Source organism: Mustela putorius, unplaced genomic scaffold (genome assembly GCF_011764305.1).
Source record: "Mustela putorius furo isolate JIRA1106 unplaced genomic scaffold, ASM1176430v1.1 tig00537248_pilon_pilon_pilon, whole genome shotgun sequence".
NCBI classification, from domain to species: Eukaryota; Metazoa; Chordata; class Mammalia; order Carnivora; family Mustelidae; genus Mustela; species Mustela putorius.
Genome location: NW_025422387.1, coordinates 6,519,316 through 6,537,320, shown reverse-complemented (window position 1 = coordinate 6,537,320; position 18,005 = coordinate 6,519,316). Strand labels below are relative to the sequence as shown.

The 18,005-nt window shown below is 47.7% G+C and overlaps 1 protein-coding gene and 1 pseudogene across 2 annotated transcripts in view; both read right to left on the bottom strand.

Annotated features, from left to right (window-relative positions):
• The window catches only part of CUX2 (cut like homeobox 2), a 258,743-nt gene that overhangs the window by 138,757 nt on the left and 101,981 nt on the right, over positions 1-18,005 (bottom strand). The gene's annotated exons all lie outside the window — the stretch shown is intronic.
• Positions 10,177-10,273, bottom strand: LOC123390170 (annotated as a pseudogene).

Here is an 18,005-nt window from a genome sequence, read left to right as displayed (position 1 = left end):
CAGCCACAGAACACTCGCATTCCCATCTGATTTTCTAAATATCACCCCAGTCAAATCAGGAGCCAATTATAGTAGTGCCTGGAAGTGACCATCAAATTAGAAAGAAGGAAAAGATGGCAAACCAGCAGAGGGGGGATTATTCCCATCCTGTGGATGAAGAGCACAGTGGCTAAGCTGGGAACCCCCCTCCACCTACCCCCTCAGGGAACCACAGACCTCTCCCTCTTCCCCAACAGTGACGGGCTGTGCAGGAAGCTTCCAAATAAAAACCTGGAGACTGACAACATTGCAAGCGGGAAATCTACCTGTCAGCTCGGAAGATCCAATCCCACAGCTGTCCGAACCTGCCGGCTGAGACAGAGTCCGTCCTAAGCCCTGAGTTTACTGGAAGCTTCTTGATGCTCCATGCCAGTGTGTTCTGCTCTCTTGGAGCTTAAGCTAGAAGGGAAATCACTTCCTTTCCTATAACTCAGAGCAATTATATTCTCTTAACGTGGACAGCTGGCTCGCTGCTGCTCTCCTTACTTATGTTTTCCAAATGCTATCAGTTCTGGGAAGATCAATTATTACTGAAAAGTCGAGAAACGCTCACCGGTTATTTGCATTGATTTGGTTGACAAGACACAGGTTCCTTATGAACTATGGATGTCTGTGGAGGGGACAGGGAGGAGAAAAATGCAAGAATCTGGGACAGCTCTGGCTTCAGTCTCCAGCAACTGCAGGCATCCGAGGAGGAAGAATGCCTTGCCCAGGATGGGGACACCAAAACACCCTCCCTGAGCCCCTAAAACAAAGCCATTTCCGTAAAGACAAATGGGTAGCTGGCGTTGGCCTGCGCTGCAAGCAGCCACGATGATATAATTGGCCTGTTACCGCATCATCTTTAATCAATAGGATCCGGAGTTTCCACAGCTTGTACAGCCCAAATCTCCCTGGCAGCCAAGAACCAGCGGGTTGTTAAAAGGCCCGATAGTTCTGCCTCGCTAATGGGTGGCTTGTTCCCTCAACCCTGCTGATTTTTTAAATAAACCTAAATTCCAATAATTGTTTAATGTTTATTTTTATTTAGTTCTGGTTCAGATGCTCTGCGTCTCTCTGACAGAAATTGATATCTGGCTCATGGTGAGCTTTATTAAAACACACACACAGACACAAACACACATACACTCACGCAGATGCCACACACCCACTGGGAAGTGGTTTACTTATTTGGTTATTTATCTAGCTGCGGTCTAGACCCACGTATCTAGAGAAGAAGATGGACAAGAGGACAAATTTGCCAAGCTACACTTTCTCTCTGGCTCCTTCCCTGCTAATCCTTCACCAAGGAGCCCTATTCTCTACGCGGGCAACCCACAGAGGTGATGTATGGCCTCTAATTGTGGCCTGCATTTCTGGGCACCATCTCCGACTTCTTCTCAGTGTCACTGCGGCCACATGCCACACACCTCTATGTGCTTAAAATAAACAGGACCCACTGCCCCCACCCCCAGCTACCTGTATACAACAGGGACATGGGGACAGAGGCTTCCCTGTACCCCAAGGAAAGCAAGAGGCAAAAGGCTTAAACTGCCTGCCTTGGCTGGAGACGGCCACCCTCACCCTTACACAAGCCCCTCTCGTCTTTCCATCTGGTGCATCTCAGAAAAGCCGAGGTGAGTCTGAGCTAAGGGCAAGTTTTTCAGTGATTTCTCGTCCTTTTGTGGGTGCTTGCATTGCAAGCTTATGCTGTGCCTTTCATCCCAAGGGGCTCATGCCCTCCTTCCCTGAGTCACTGCAAACCAATGACCTGAAAATCAGGCTATCAAACTACAGACGCTCCTTCCCTGCACCCCGTATTCTGTCCATCAAACTGGGGACTTTGTTATCTCCTTCACCGCCAAGTCGAACCAGCCACGGAGACCTGTGATGTCCGCAATGGATGGGGTATCAGCAGCCTCCGGTCCTTCCTCCTGATGCCAACGCCACCTGCCGGTTCAGACCCACGAGGCTCCACCAGGGGTCCTGTGAAACCTCTTGCTGGCCTCTCCCTGCATCTTCCCCTCCTCCACTGTGATTCCCAGATATCCCCTGGCATCACTGATCCCAAACACTAGCCCGATCTCATCACTCCTGATCCCACTCCCTTCCATTCTTGTCCCCCACTCTCCCCGAGCCTTTCCAGCACATCTAGCCATAGGTCAAGGACCCAGACACTAAAGAGGGACAATGTGCAATTTGCAGCTTTCCAACAAACGAAACATAAAAGGAAATAGTGTTAAAGTGCCTCTTTCCATTGGGAAAAGGGAAGGTTGGAATGACCAAGAAGTGAGTACAGAGGAATGTTTTAAAGAACCCAGGTCCAGTGACCAGAAGAGGTGGGTCTGCCACAGCTGAAGCCACTTTCCAACTGTGCGTCCTGGGCAAGTCACCCCATCCCTGTGATCCTGGTGGTGGCTGTCATGTGACTAATTAATAATCTCATCTTGGGAGGTTTGGGCAGGAAGCTCAGGTTCAGTCCGTCACCACTGTGGGGGCTGTTACTGTTGGTTACCCCCCCTCAAAATATTCCTTCCGTTGACGCATTCAAGTGCCCCCCGTCTGTACCTGGAGTTCACGTCCATCCACAGCAAGCCACCACAAACAGTCTCAAGCAGGCCCTCTATCTTCTTTGGAGGGCCCATGGGTCATCTTGCGGCCACCCTGACCCTTGCCCCCCGGATGATGCAGCCCTGTCACTGGCCACAGCAGCAGAATGACGTTTCTGTGCAGTCCCACAACCTAATAATTGTCCCAATACATATGGCGTGTACTCAGGATCTATTATCAGCTAATGAGTAAATAATATTCTGTTCTAAATCCAAAAGCGCTATTAGATACCAGAGGGGGACTAATGGGTGTTTTAAGACCCCTTTAATCACATATTAACGTGCCGCGAAGCAGGCTGCGGAGCCCATATGCCAGTCGCCCTGTGACTGAGGAATCTTCTTCCCTTTAAAGAAAAGAACGAAGCAGGGGAAGAGAGCAAGCCCTTGTCCTTGGGTCTGGTCAAGCAGCCAGGCCAGCCCTGAGGCTGGAGGAACCCCTCAAAGCTGCTTTGCTGTCTCTGAGTTAGGATGTTGCCAAATCTTGGTCTCCTTCTTGGAGGTGTGATGGGTACAGGGGAGAGAGTCAGTGTCCTCAGGCTGTCGTAACAAAGTGCCATCAAATGGGGGATTTAAAACAACAGAAATAGGGGTACCTGGGTGGCTCAGTGGGTTAAGCCGCTGCCTTCGGCTCAGGTCATGATCTCGGGGTCCTGGGATCGAGTCCCGCATCGGGCTCTCTGCTCAGCAGGGAGCCTGCTTCCCTCTCTCTCTCTCTGCCTGCCTCTCTGCCTACTTGTGATCTCTCTCTGTCAAATAAATAAATAAAATCTTAAAAAAAAAAAAAAACAGAAATATATCCTCTCACAGTTTTGAAGGCTGGAAGTCCGAAATCAAGATGTTGGTAGGGCTGTGTTCCCTCTAGGACAGGGAAGGCCTCTAGGAGAGGAGGCCTCCTTGTTCCTTCCGGTGTCTGGTGGCTGTTTGCTGTCCTTGGCTTTGCTTGGCCTGTGGCTATCTCCCTCCCTTCTCTGCCCCCATTGTCACAGAGTCTTCTCCCTGTGTGTCCTCTCCTCATACGCAGGTCATCAGATTCAGGGACCCCTCTAATGCGGTATGATCTCATCTTAATTATATCCGCACAATCTTTCCAAATAAGGTCATATTCTCAGACTGGGGGACACTATTCAACATAGTAAAGGGGTGAGGGACTGGGTGTCGGAAGGGGGAGGAAGAGGCTCAGATGTGGAACCTTAACTCTGAGTGACTGTAACACAGAGTTCCTGACATTTTGCCCTCCCCGGTCCCTGCCCACCACCAAACATTCCAGAAAAGTTCAAGCACCCGACCCAAATTCCTCCCACCGATCCATCGTGTCATATTAGCAACTTAGTTTCTTATTAGCCACTTCCCATCGAATCACATTAATATTTGTTTTCCCTAATACAATGCAGGAGTCTTCTCAGATTAGCAACTTTCTCATCACATTAGTGGAAACAACTACTAATACAATACAATCCGAACATGACACAGTCTGATGGAGAATTGCTAACACAATCCGACTCCCCTCTGCCTTGGTCCAGGAATGTCGTCCTGTTGTTGAGCAATGCGGGGACATGCTGAAACAATCAGTCCCTGGTGAGCAAAGCCACACAGGCCACCCTGGACAGATGGGATGAGATCCAGGTATAGTAGGAGGTCTCCCCTGGAAGGAACCAATTTATGGGTCTCTCCTGTTTCCAAACACCCCCTACTCCCATAAGGAACATTCTCACTCTTCTCCTCAACATCTAAGCAACCTTGGAATCTTCAGGGAAAAAGAGACAGATGGAGAGAGGGGTCCGTTATACTTTCTACAGCCTCGTTCTCTGCAGCACTAACTTTATTGGTGTGACAAGGCAAGGCCAGCATTGCCAAGGTTAATTCATCAAGGATGTGTGGACACAGCAGAGCTAGGGTGAAGTGAGGAGCCAGACTGTTGTGCTGACAAGGCTGCTGGGGGCGGGGGTGACGACACTGAGCTAGTGACAGGTTCTCACAAAGTGGTTTAAGGAAAGCCCCCCTCAAGCTTGCTCAAGCTCTAGACTGGATTTTTTTGTTTGTTTGTTTTTTAAAGATTTTATTTATTTATTTGACAGAAAGAGAGAGATCACAAGTAGACAGGAGGTCGGGGGGAAGCAGGCTCTCCACTGAGCAGAGAGCCTGATGCGGGGCTTGATCCTAGGACCCTGAGACCATGACCTGAGCTGGAGGTAGAGGCTTAACCAACTGAGCCACCCAGGCGCCCCATGGACTGGCTTGGGTTCTTATGTATCACTGCCATGTCCTAGCTAGGTGATCTCAGACATGTAACTTAACATCTCGGTGCCCCAGTTTTCCCCTTTGTAAAATGGTAAGGAAACAAGTTCTACCCATCTAATTGTTAGGAGGCAATGAGATAGGAATAGAAAATAGTTAGAAGCTTGCACAGCATTTGGCATGTGATCAATCAGCCTTAAAGACACAGAAATGGTGATGACTGCAAATCCTAAAGTAAGTCAAGTTCAACCCCATGTTCTGAGTGAGCTCTGGACTAGTCACTGTGGAAAAACAGAAAGTTGAGTCTGTCCTGTGGAGACAGGATGCCAAACCAGGAGACAGGGGTCACAGCCTAAGTTCTCAAGCCAAATCAAGTCATCTGAACTTCATCTTCAGGGAAACTGGGAGCTATGGAAGCAAAAGGCCCCAAGTTTTAGTAGAGTTGAGGGAAGGCAGGCGTGTGGGGACAGGAGACATTGCTTCTCTTGCTGCCAAACCACCTGTCTTCTTACTGGCTCCTTAAGTCCTGGCAGAGAGAGAGGCTAAGAGGTGGCAAGAGATGGAGGCAGACAGAGGCAGGGAGAACAGCAAAGAAGCTGAGTGTAGGCTTCTCTATGGCGGCGCTTGCTTTCTTGGTCTCTCCGCCAGTTTGTCTGAGAGACTGGCAGAGCCCCCAGCCCACTTTAAACTATCCCAGGCAAAGTTGCCGAATAATTCTCACTGCCTCCAAACGGCGCTCCACGTGGTGGCCAAGAGCCTGCTGCCAAGAGGCAAGTGGCCAAGATTCTCTTCCAACAGAGACATCCCCTTGCCAATCAGAACCCAGCCTGCACACATCTAGTAAAATCAGACTATTTGCCATGAGCCAAGCAAATGACTAAGTCAGGACTTCTAGACCCTGCCCACGGCCTTCCCCCATCCCTAAAGCCTCCCAACAAGGAGGAAGGTCTACATCCCAAGGACCTAAGAACCTGCCCTCTCCTCGTTTGACCTTCAGGATCCATCCACTGAAATCACAGCCTCTGGAGTCAAAATGCACAGATTCAAAGACCAGCCCCTCCAACTGAGCTGCTGTGCAATCTGGGGCAAGTGACCTAACCTCTCTGAGTCCCATAAGAGTTTCATAACAGGTTCATAACAGTTTCTGTCTCATAGAGTTGTTAGGAGAATTAAATGAGATCATATATGAAGAGCACTTTCCTAACTCCAGGCATTTAGTCCATGCTCAATAAATGTTCATTTGGGATATCTTTAAGACACTTCATCTATCTGGAACTCAGCTAACTAACAATATCAGCTATCCAGAATGGGACTAAGGGCCAGATGATTTTCAGAAAAAGCCTCCAAGCAGTTAAAATAAATGTCAGAGCCAACACATGGAATGTGTAATCATGAAAACCATTTTTTATATTACTAGGAACATTATGGTCCTATAATTAATACAATAATAAGGTAGTACTCAGTAACCACTACTACCAAGCTTTGGGCATGGCAATTAAATACATCTTGTCATTTAACCAGTGGTATGCCAGTAAATGCTTAACGACCAGTTCACTGGAAGGAAAGGGGGAGCTCTGATGTGTACCATTTCTGTGGCGTAGACTTTCCCCACTGTGGTCAACTTCTAGCTCCCACTGTTGTCACTACACCTGGGAGTGGGAAGGGAAGCTAACAGCAGGTTCTTGTCAGCCAGCTTGGGTAACCGCTGCATTAACCGACCCAGGTCCCTATGAGGTCAGTGCTATTTTAGGCCCATTTTCTAGACAAGGCAAGCAAGGCTCAGGGACACAAACCTCCTTGCCTGAGATTATACGGTGAGCAAGCTGCGGCAGCACGGGAATTCAAACACAGGTCTGTGTGGATTTTTAAACTCCTGCTCTCCGCATTAGGCCTAGCCCCCAGCCTTGTTAGCACAATAATACTGATTACTTGGTAAAGAGGGATGATAGTGAGTGTCCTCCCTCCCAAACTCATGCCCACCTCTGTTCAATCTGGAGGCCACTTTCCTGGTGAGGTCTCTCTGGTTTGGTTCTGCAGACCCTCCTGCTGTCCCCACCCGCCATGCCACAAACCCCTCCGCAGCCATGACCTTCCCCTGTGCCGGACAGCCAGACACCTTTATAAGATTTTTTAAAAGTCATCTACATGTTGACGTTCTATAAAGAGCCCCACACTGGGCTCCCTGCTCAGTGGAGAGCCTGATTCTCCCTCTCTCTCTGCTTGCCTCTCTGCCTACTTGTGCGTGCGTGTGCGCACTCTCTGTCAAATAAATAAATAAAATCGTTTAAAAAAAAAAGTCATCTACATTTCATCAGAATTTCAGTTGATAAAAGAGGATGGGGAAAAAGAAATCATATCATATATGATATTGCCAGCTACATACCACTGATCTGCTATTAATGTTTGCACAGAGTTAGCAAGCCTATGAAGAAGGGACTGAGGGAGAGAGGGACAGGGAAACGCAAAATATCGCCTTATTTTCATTTTAGTTTTACTAAGTGAAGCTGGGCACCCTTCTCACGGTGGCAGTCTTTTCAACCATTGTGTGGCAATGTCAGATTCCACTTACTGGAAAAGTGGTGGGTCTGAGCATTTGTGACCACCCACTGTGCCAAAGGGTGGAGGCCAGCATGCTTCCTAATGACCGAGATGACAGGCCCACGTCTCCCACATCCTCACCTCCACCAACAGTCCCTCAAGACACAGGGGTCATGTCTGCAGCAGCTGCCTGTCGTCTCCACTTCTCAGATTTTCATGGGTTCAAGAATCACCCAAGCGGAGATTCTGACTCCAGAGGTCCAGTGTGGGTCTGAGTCCCTGCATTTCTAAATAGGCCTTCAGGTATAGGAATGTCACCAGTCCATGCTGGACCACCCTTCAGGTAGCTAAGGTCTAAATCCCAAACACTCAAACTGCTTAACTGCTTGTGGGCCCCCAACATTCCTCTGTGACTCAAGGTCTTAGAAACCCCTGAAGCAATTATAGCTTGACTCCTAAGCGCAAATACCTCAGAGTTTGCCCCAATCCACGTGGGTCTCTCATGGTCACTCTCTGTGACAAGCCCCATCTTGTACTAACTCCTCTTCAACAAATACCAAGCTCCTACCCAATACTGGGCATGCGCAGGTGCTGGGAATATGGAAAGACCCAATGCCTGCCTGATAGTCTCCTTCACTTGTCAGGAAAATGCCTAAAGGCTATGGGCTCAGTTTCCAGGTAGTAAGAACAACAGACACGTAGGTAGTACTTAGCATGTGCAAGGGACTGTTCCAAGCACTTTATAAATATTAACCCTTTTAACCCACCCTAAGCAGTAGGTCCAGTGATTAACTTCATTTTACAGGGGAGACCAAGATTCATGAAAATGAAGTCACATATCTGCAAATGAAACGATTTAACTAACACCTCACCCCAGCCCAACTCCAGAAAAGAAAGTTATATACTTGGGACTAAAGGATACTCTTGGGTAGTACCATGAACTTGATACTACCGGCAGGCAAGTTAAGTAGTTATTACCTGAGTGGGACAGAGAGGCATGAGCAGGGAGAAGGCTTATATAATTCAGGACTCTTGGTTGTAAACAACAGAATCCCAACTCAAAGTAGCTTAAACACAAAGGGGAAACTGTTGCTTACATATCTGAACAATGCAAGAGCAGCTTCAGGCATGACTAGATCCAACAGCTCAAACAAGACTGGCAGAGTTTGATTTCTCTCTCTTGGCTCTGCTTCCCTCTGTCCTCCGTTTCCCTTACCATGGCTGGCTTCCCCAGTAATTTGGGGAACATAGCTGCTGGCAGCCCCAGAGTCACATTCTCCCAGAGGAAAGAGGACTTTGCTCCCTGTCATGTTCATATATAAGTCACAGGAAAGTTTTGTTGGAATACATCCACACCCAAGCATGTACATACTGTCCACGGCTGCTTTCCTGTTACAATGGCAGAGAGGAGTAGTTGGAACAGAAACCATGTGGCCCATAAAGCATAAATGTTTACTCTCTGCCCATTTCCAGAAAAACCTGTTTTAGACGGCAATAGTGACAACAATAACACTTAGCTAACACAAACTGAGTACACAGCATATACCAGATACACTTCGAGGCACTTGTTTTTCTCTTAAAACAATGCACCGAGGTGGAGAAACTAAAAACCTGAAGAGGGTAAGAGCAGTCAAGCTCAAGGTTAGTCAGCCAGCAAGCAGGAGAGCTGGGTTTTGGATTCAGCAGCATGACTCCAAATCCCATAGTCTTAACAGCTCCGCTAATCAAATAAGGGTCTTCCGGAAGCTTCAGTAGATAGGTTTTTCTAAATCAGGGTGTGATTTTCCAACTACTGGTTCAAGAAACACACACATACATGAACATGTATTTTCTAAAGTCTAAATGCTAAAGCAAACGGTGAATCCCACACAGAGCGCACACTGTTCTTGAGCTGTTTGGTGCTGCCCCATCAATGCTCCGATGGACACAACTGTCCCAATGAACCACTGGGGTCTTCCAGTGGGCAGAGGGGCCCCAAGCCCCATGAGCTGGCTGAGACTTCATGTCCCAGAAGTTGCAGCTTTAGTGCTACTTGAGTCCAACATGAATGCCAGCCCTTGCCCACTGAGGACCCCAGGCAGGAACTCCAGAGATAAACCTACCTCTTTTGAGATGGGATCTCAGCAGGTCCCAAGAATTCTGAAGAGCCCATGAACTTTTGCTTTTTCTCATTAATTTGTAAAGCCCTGCTTAGGAAGTTGCTGGGGCAATCCCAAAGATCGAGTCTTGTCTCTTGCCCTCAGTGGGTCATTGGGACACTTTGGGCTGGGGGGATAGGGGGACCCTCACTGCCAGTAGAGGGAGGCAGGAGCTGGTGTTCAGAAGCATGTCCCATGTCCAAAAGAAAGTTCACAGCTTCTTAGTCTTGGATTCAAATTCTGATGTTGCCACTTAACAGCTCTGTGACCATGAGCTAGGTGTTTCCTCTCTCTGAGCCTCAGTTACCCCTCTGTAAAATGGGTGTGATGGTCATCCCTGCCCCCTTGAAGGGTACATGTGACTTTAAGAGACATTTTAGAGCAAGCATTTGGCACAGCATATGAAAGTGAAGAGATCAGGCTTTGCAGCCAGACTGGCTTAGTTTCAAATCCTGTCTATACCACACTGCTGTGCAACCACTGCTTTGCTGAACCTCAGCTTCCTGATCTGTATAATGGGAGTCAGTGCAGAACTTGCCTCTTGAGGTTGTTGTGAGGATTAACTCAGTTTATGGGTGGTTAGGACTGACACAGTAAAATGCTCAGCAGCTTTAGCTTTTTTTTTTTTTTTTTTAAACTATCAGATGGGTAATTGCTGAGGTTGTAATAACGTCTGAGGGGGGCACATGTCACACAACAGTGTGAACACCCAGTCATCACACTTATGAAAAGGATCAGCTTTAGCTTTTAAAGATTACCTTCAACCAAGGCACCCAAGAGATGATCATCTTAGCAATGCAGTGTATCTTTACTTTCTGAGCTAAAAGTAACACCAACTGGCCTCTAGAAAGACTGTCCCAGCCCCTGGGGGAGCCAGCCCTGCGAATAACCCAGCTTCACACAGCACCCAGCTACTGAGGTTTGGGACTAGGTCCCCAGAGCAGACATCCTTCTAATGGGTTTCCTGCATCAGTGCCCCCAGGGCTGTGCAGAGATAACGGGCAGGATGCTCTGCACGGCGCCCCAGAGCCAGGGACAGGTGGTCTGCCCTGTCCCTGGACACAGTCGGGTCCTCTAAGGGCCCCGCCCAGGTTTCTCACCTCATCCCAATGGCACACCCCCTGCAGAGCCCCCCACTCTTTCTTCCAGTGTCTTCCCATCTCAAGAAAAGGTGGCACACCCATTCCAGGTGTTCAGGCCAGGAGCCTGGGAAGCATTTCCATTCACTCCATTCTGCCACATTAAATCACCCACGCATGAACCCCATTAGCTCCACTTTTCTTGAAGCCCCAACCGAGCCTCCTCCTGGCCACCTGCTTGCCCCCGTAATGCTGTTTCAGAGGTATCCCCAATAACACTGTCAGATGGCATGACTTCTCTTTGTACCCTTCCGTCAGCTCTGTGGGCACTAAGTCAAAAACCCAGACCTCCTGTGTGGCTAAGGAGGCCTGTACATCTGGGTGTAGCCTAGCTCTCCTCCTGCACCTCCAACCCCAACGGCTCTGGTCACATAAGCCCTCTATCCTGCGGCAGCCTTCCCTGATACAAGCCACACACACCTGCACATGCACACACATACACACAAACCCAGACACGCAGATATTCACAGAGGTCAAGAAGCACACGCCCAGACACAGAGATAAAAACACACACGCACCCAGACACATCCCACACTACCCAGGCCCCCATGCTTCTTCCCATGGCAGACGCCTTATATTTCATAATCCGGTTAGGAACCTCCTTGCCGTGCTGCTCTATCACCGCACATTCTTGATCTGCTTTGCAGGATCGCAATTTGTGATTCTTTTATCCTGTCTGTTGACATGCTTCTTATTGGTGCCCCAGCCCTCTGCTACACTGTTCATGCCACGACAGACCATTTTTCTTTTGTTCGTCGCTGTATTCTCAGTACCCAGCACACAGTAGGAATTTTTTTTCATCTCTTTTCTATTTTAGTAAGGGGGCTGCACTTGCATGCTTGTCTATGGGTTAAAGTGTCTTGGAAAAAACAAATAAATGTGGAGTAACCAAAAGGGGGTTAGAAGTTCAGGACACTTACCATTCATTCTATGCTTATCTTTAATTTCTCAGTTTAAAAGATTACATGTATGCTGCTTATAGAAAAATGTATCTTTGAAAATTAATCTTTTAAAATAGGATACTCTCTAGTGGTTCTCCAAGCTGGCCCAGCATCCCAGCTGGAAAGGCCAGGCTGGGTTCCCAGGTGGGTGCTGTCGACATCTTTTTGGGCAGGAGTGAGAGGTCCAAACACCAGCTGGGTTTGAGAGCTGGGGGTCTGCATGGCTCTCCCCAGGCCTGAGGGGAAGCGGCTGGGGTGGAGGCCTCACGTGGGTCCCATTTCCTGTGCCCTCTATCTTCCTGGCCTGTGCGCCAGTGAAGGAAATTAAGTTTGCCTAGGGCTGGATGTTCCCGAAGCCACAGGGCCAGCTGTGGGAACCGAGACCACAAGGACAGGGATTGCAGTTTGACAGTTTTCCCTCAACTCCTTGCAGGAATGGATGCTGAAGAGACTGGTGTATAACCACAAAGTCTGTCCTTACACCATTTCTTTTAAATAGGAAGTTACACATTACACGTAGAGCCCTGTTCAATATCGTTATCTCAAGAATTTCCCTTATCCTGAAAGATTTAAAAATATTTTGCAATGAGATTCACAGGTCCCCCAGAACTCAGTCTTGCCACATTCTCATGTGGGTGTCCCAAGCTTTTAAAATGGCTTTTGCCTCCCAAAGTCCAGTTCACTGCCCAATCCCAAGCTAACTTTTTACCCTGCCCAATCACATGACGACTGACTTTCTCCAAGCGTCTCGTCTTATAGAAGACAGAGGTTTATAGAAGAAGAAGGAGGAGGTGGGGGAGAAGGGTGAGCAGGGGGAGGAAAGGGAGGGAGGGGGAGGAGGAGAAGAAAAAGAAGGAAAAGAAGGAAAAAAAAGGGGGGAGCTTCCAGTTGGTCATTTGCTATTAATCTCCCTGCCCCCGACCAAGACTGCTGAGTCCTTCCTATTTATAGGGTGGAGAGAAGAAGGAAAAGCCTCTGATCCTGTTTTCGCCCGAGATAATTAAAAACTGTTTTCCTATTAACCTGTTCCACTGATGTCTGTCTGCTTAGCCTCTTTTCTTTGAACCTCCCTGATTGTTTCTCTGTGGAACCATGTTGGTCCTTTGCACAGGACAGATGGATCTGACTTCTGAAGGTCCCATTTGCTTACCGATCCCTGGACAATCTCAGGCTGAGACAATGTGGCAGTGTCTGCATGGACAGCCAATGAATACTCCCCTTCAAATGCACCTCCTGGAACATGTGTTAGTTGTTAGCTGTTACTAAAGCCACAAATTACTATCCCTGAGTGACCCTTTCATCCTCTCCAACTCTCTTGACCAGCTAAAACTGATTTATAGGGTAGAAATGGAAAATACGTAGCATTCAATTGGCCACTGTCACCTCGTAGGCCAGTGGCAGACATTACTAATAGATTGCCTACTCCTACCCTGCAATCCAGCCGCTGATGAATCGGGTCAGATGGATCTCTACAGTAGAGCTCAAGTCAAATCAATTGCTGCCTATGCTCCATCCTCCACCATTCCTTGCTCAGATGCCTAAAAACACCTTGAACCTTTCTAGCTTCTCCCTCTGTTCCTGTTCCCAGAGTGACTATAAAAAAAAAAGCTTTGATTTTTAAACACAAACCAGATACTGGCACTTCCCTACTGAGAATCCTCCAAAGGCTTCCCATTGCAATTAGAATAGGATGCCAACTCTCTCTTGTGCTCAAGCCCTGCATGACCTGGTCTTATCGGTATCGACGATCAGCTTCTCCTAACTGGAATGTGAATTCATTTTGGGGAGGGATTTTAGCTGTCCAGTTTGAGGCAGTGGCCTTGTGCCTTCAGCAGTGCCTGGCACACATCAAATGTTTACAGACTGAATCCAGAATGTGGTCCAAGAATCCTTCTCACTGTGACATTCCAGAAAGCTACTGCTGAACTGTCAAAAGTTTGCATGCAAGATGCTACCTACATTCAAAGCTTATCTGAGCAAGTCAACCTACCTCCAGTTATCTGGGAATGAGGTAATGTAGAAATAAATAAATAAATCATTTTAAATAACACTTTTGACCAGCTTACTTGCTTTCATTATACGTACAGAAAAATTTAATGCTTTATTCTTTGCAGTGGAAAAGGTCTGGTGAGGCTAAGCTTTTGGTCCAACAGGCCTGTTGACGGGATGCCTTAGGTTGGGTGTCTGATGACAGGTACCCTGCTGAATCTGTGAGGAACTTCATCATCTTTGTTGGGACCAATGCATTAATGAGGCTGCACTGCAGAGAAAGATGCTCAGGAAAGACCTCCTTAGAACATGACCTTCACAAAAGGTTGAGTCACCATGATGGCTCGAAACAGGTTTTAGAAAATCTAAACTTCTGGAAGGCCCGGGAGTCCCAGAACTAAAGGAACTATGGGAGGCAGAGGAAAAACAATCCAAGAGAGGGAGCCATGATTGGGGTGAGCTCTGGTTTCCCTCTGGTTTTCCAGGGACATTCTGGAACAAAAGGTGAACATTTCTGATGATTCTGCCAGGTTTCTTGGGGAACAGGGATGCTGGCAGGAGGAAAAGTGGATGGAGGAGAGAAGAGTAATTAGTGCTATTAATTACATCTCAACCACAGCCTGTGTTTCTGCCCCGGGATTAAAGAAACATTCATTTGGAACGACTATTAAGGTCTTAAATTCAATGCTTCACAAATCAGGGCGGTGGAATGAAAATTCTTTCTCTGTAGGGACCAGGAGGCAGAGAGTAGAGAATTTCCTATGCAGGTTGCTGCAGCCCGGCTGGAAAAGTCCAGGCTTGTGAGCCAGGGTGGTAGACGGTTTGCTGGTTATTGTTGTTGGCGGTTTTGTTTTTTTTTCCCCTAAAGCTGCTTCAGGCGGGGATGTGTTCCAAATGTATAATCTAATATGCTATAAAAGTCACTAATGTGATTATACTTTTATATCATATTAGAGAAAATGAATACTAATTCAATATCAAACGCTAATTCGGTAGAACCCCAAATTGTTGAGAGGCTGCAAAACATTTACTGGGCTGAACTTCCCACGGCTGATGCCTGAGAGTCGTGGTGCTTTTAGGACTTGCTACTTCCAGTTTGTGAGCTGGGCAGTCAGCGATTCCGGGGTCTGCCGGGGTCTGCCATCTCCCCTGCAGCGGACAGAAGCCAGGGTAGTTTCCCGGAGAATACATATTCTGCCCCCTTATGGGGCACTTCTCAATGCTCTGAAGAATTTTTCAAATCATAAGGAATGCAAATCCATTTAGATTTTTAAATTAAGCATGTTGTTCGACAGGACAGCATTGGCAGATGGGAGACAGCCTGCCTCTAAATCCGAGTCAAGGTTGGGAACAGCTTCTCAGAAGGAAGACTGCCAAGAACTGTGTCCTAGGAACTTATATTAATGGCCAACATTTCCTGAGCATTTACTGGGAGACAGGCACTGTTAAATGCTTTCCTTCCATTCATTCATTCAAGGCTCAAGAGGACCGTATGAAATGGCATCTTTTTTATGCCCATTTGACAGATGAGGAAAATGGAGGTTCAAAGAGATGAAGTGACTGGTCTAAGGCCTAAGAGCTGGGACGCCAGGCCAGGCTATCTGGCTCCAGAGCTGCGTTCTTAGTCACGCAACTTAACTGCTTCTAGGTAAAGAGCCAGGCCCACTGAAGAGACAGTTACACTGCACATTGATTTATTATTAATCCTTTTGTACAGATGAGCAAACCAAGGTTCAGAAAAGTGACCTAACCTGCACAATGTCACAAATTACAGAGGAAGTTTCAGAGCCAGGACTCAAACTCAAGGCTGGCCTGATCCAAAGCCAGAGTTCATGACCACTTTACTACAAACCTCCCAAGTTCCCAAAACCAAGGCAACAATCCTCGCAAGACCCGCATCCCTTCCCCTGCCCGAAGTACTGTTCAGTGGCCCCTCTCACACCAGCCTCTCTATACCCTGGAAACTTCTCTCCTCCCACTTCTGACCTGGGAGTCCGGGAAAGGGCAGTTTGGGGCAGCTTCTGGGACAACTCTCGTTCCCTGAAATCTCTCCTGTGGGATGTCGCACTCCTTGTTCTTCCCACACCTCCATCTCATGGGTACACGGTCCCATTTTATTATCAAACATCACCCACGTTTCCCCATCCTGGCCAGCCACATCCAGAAACGCAGGGCCAGAATTACGACGTGTCGGCTCACCTTCATAAATAATATTTTGCAATTTCCTCGTCTGGGGGCATGGATAAATTATTCTTCTGCGTCAAGGTTACGATGATCAAAAAGGTGGCCCGGCTGGCCTTCCTCGAGAGTGGGGATAAAAAGGAGGCTCTGATTACATCGAGGCGCCAGGCTGAGGGGGGAGCCCCAGGCCCTGGGCTTCTGCTTTGTGGCTGCACAGCAATCAGATATCTGAAAATGCATGAACTCTGATTTTAAGGTCCTGCTGGAGAAGGAATTGACGTGACAAGCAAGTCTGACTTTCACATCATTCATAGGGGTTGACAGAAAGAGCCTTCTGATTAGAGCGCAGTTAGCACTGTTTCCTTGTTCCCTTCACTGAGAGCCTCCATCCACCCTGCCACAGTCTCTCTCTCTCTCTCTCTCTCTCTCTCTCACACACACACACACACGGGTGCTCTCTCTACACAGGGTGTTATGGACTGAATTGTGTCTTCCAAAATTCCCACTTTAGAGTCCTAAGGGTCATTACCTCAGAATGGGACCTTATCTGGATATTTGGAGATAGGGTCTTACAGAGATGAGCACGTTAAAATGAGGTCCCTAGTCCACTATGACGGCTGTCCTTATAAAAAGGGGAAATCTGGACATAGACATGCATAGAGGGAGAACTGCCTGGTGAACATGAAGATGGCCATCCGCAAGCCAAGGAGAGAGCCCTCAGAAGAACCCAATGCTGCTGACACCTTGAGCTCAACCTCCAGAACTGCAAGAAAATAAATTTCTGTTGTTGAAGCCAGCCAGTCTGTGGTACTTTGTTGTGGTCGCCTAGGCAAATAGGCCACTGGGACATACTTAAAAAAAAAAAAAATCCAGAACCAAGGTACCAAGTGGATCCTGTCATCAACACTATCTGAGACTGATTGGTGTTCTTAATTATATACCTGCTTATGGTCCATCTGTCCCTACTAGAATAGAAGCGTCATGAGGGCAGGCATATCTGTCCACCCCTACACCCGCAGAAGCTAGAAGAGTACCTGGCTGAATGAGTTCACTGAATGAGTGAGTCAGAGAATAAATGAACAAATTCCAGAAAGAAGGAGCTTTGCTTTCCCACACTGCAATCTGGAAGACTGCATCCCTCTACCTGGAAGGGCAGCAGGCAGAGTTGCCTCTTAAAACAGAATTCAGGGGCCTACGCCAGCAAGAATATCCCTATACCCTGAGCTGCTTCATGCGCTGCAGAGAATAAAAAGCACAGGTGGGTTTTGCCCCCAGCTCTAAGAGCCACCCGCTGCCCACTCCTCCACTGCATTTCTTTAGGTGCTCAATAAATATTCCATGAAAAACTAAACAGATGGCAACAGAAAGCCCAGTTCTTGATAACCACTTAGAAATGGCCAAGAAGATGGCCAGGCGAAATCCATGAGCATCGGACGGTGGGAGAGGGCCTGGTCAGACTTCTGTGACTTCTCGGCCAGCCAAGAGATCTCCCTGCTCTCCCAGGGAAGGCCTACAGCACCCGGCCCCTCTCGGGCTGGCCGTCAGCACTGAGGGCTGGCGACAGCATGCCCACCCCTCCCCGCGCCCACTTATGACAGCCCCCCACACAGTCTCAGCAAGATGGCACCAGGCTACAGCCTCCCCCTCCGCCGCCTGCTCTTCATGCATCCAGTAGGCGCCCAATTCTCACTGCCCTCCCAAATCCGGACGCAACTGCGAATTCTCCCTGTCAGTGCTGTATATCACTTTGAGATATATACCATATTAGCAGAAAGAACTGAATTATATTGCATTCATGATGCAATTAAACACTTCACTAGGAATCAATGTAAAACTGATGAGGCCTGAAAGTAGTGCATATGGCTTAGAACATTATAAAACACTACCTTCACTCAAATCCTTTTCAGTAGCAATTTAAATCTTCTTACAGTTACTGCTGCCAATGGTAAACCATCTACTGATTCATAACAGTGCATGGTAACGAATGAATTTTTTTAAAAATTTATTCAACTACTAAATTACCCATGAAACCGGAATAGCTGACAGGAGTAATCTGAATTATTATTAGCTCTGCAAGTATTCTGCATTAGCCAATTTAAAACCACGGTTCTCAGGCAGGAACCAGTTAGTACAGCCAGAGTGTTAAATGACGGCAATAGTTCTTCATTTTACTGCTGCTTACATTTAAAGGTCAAGAGATAAAAATTACATATGACT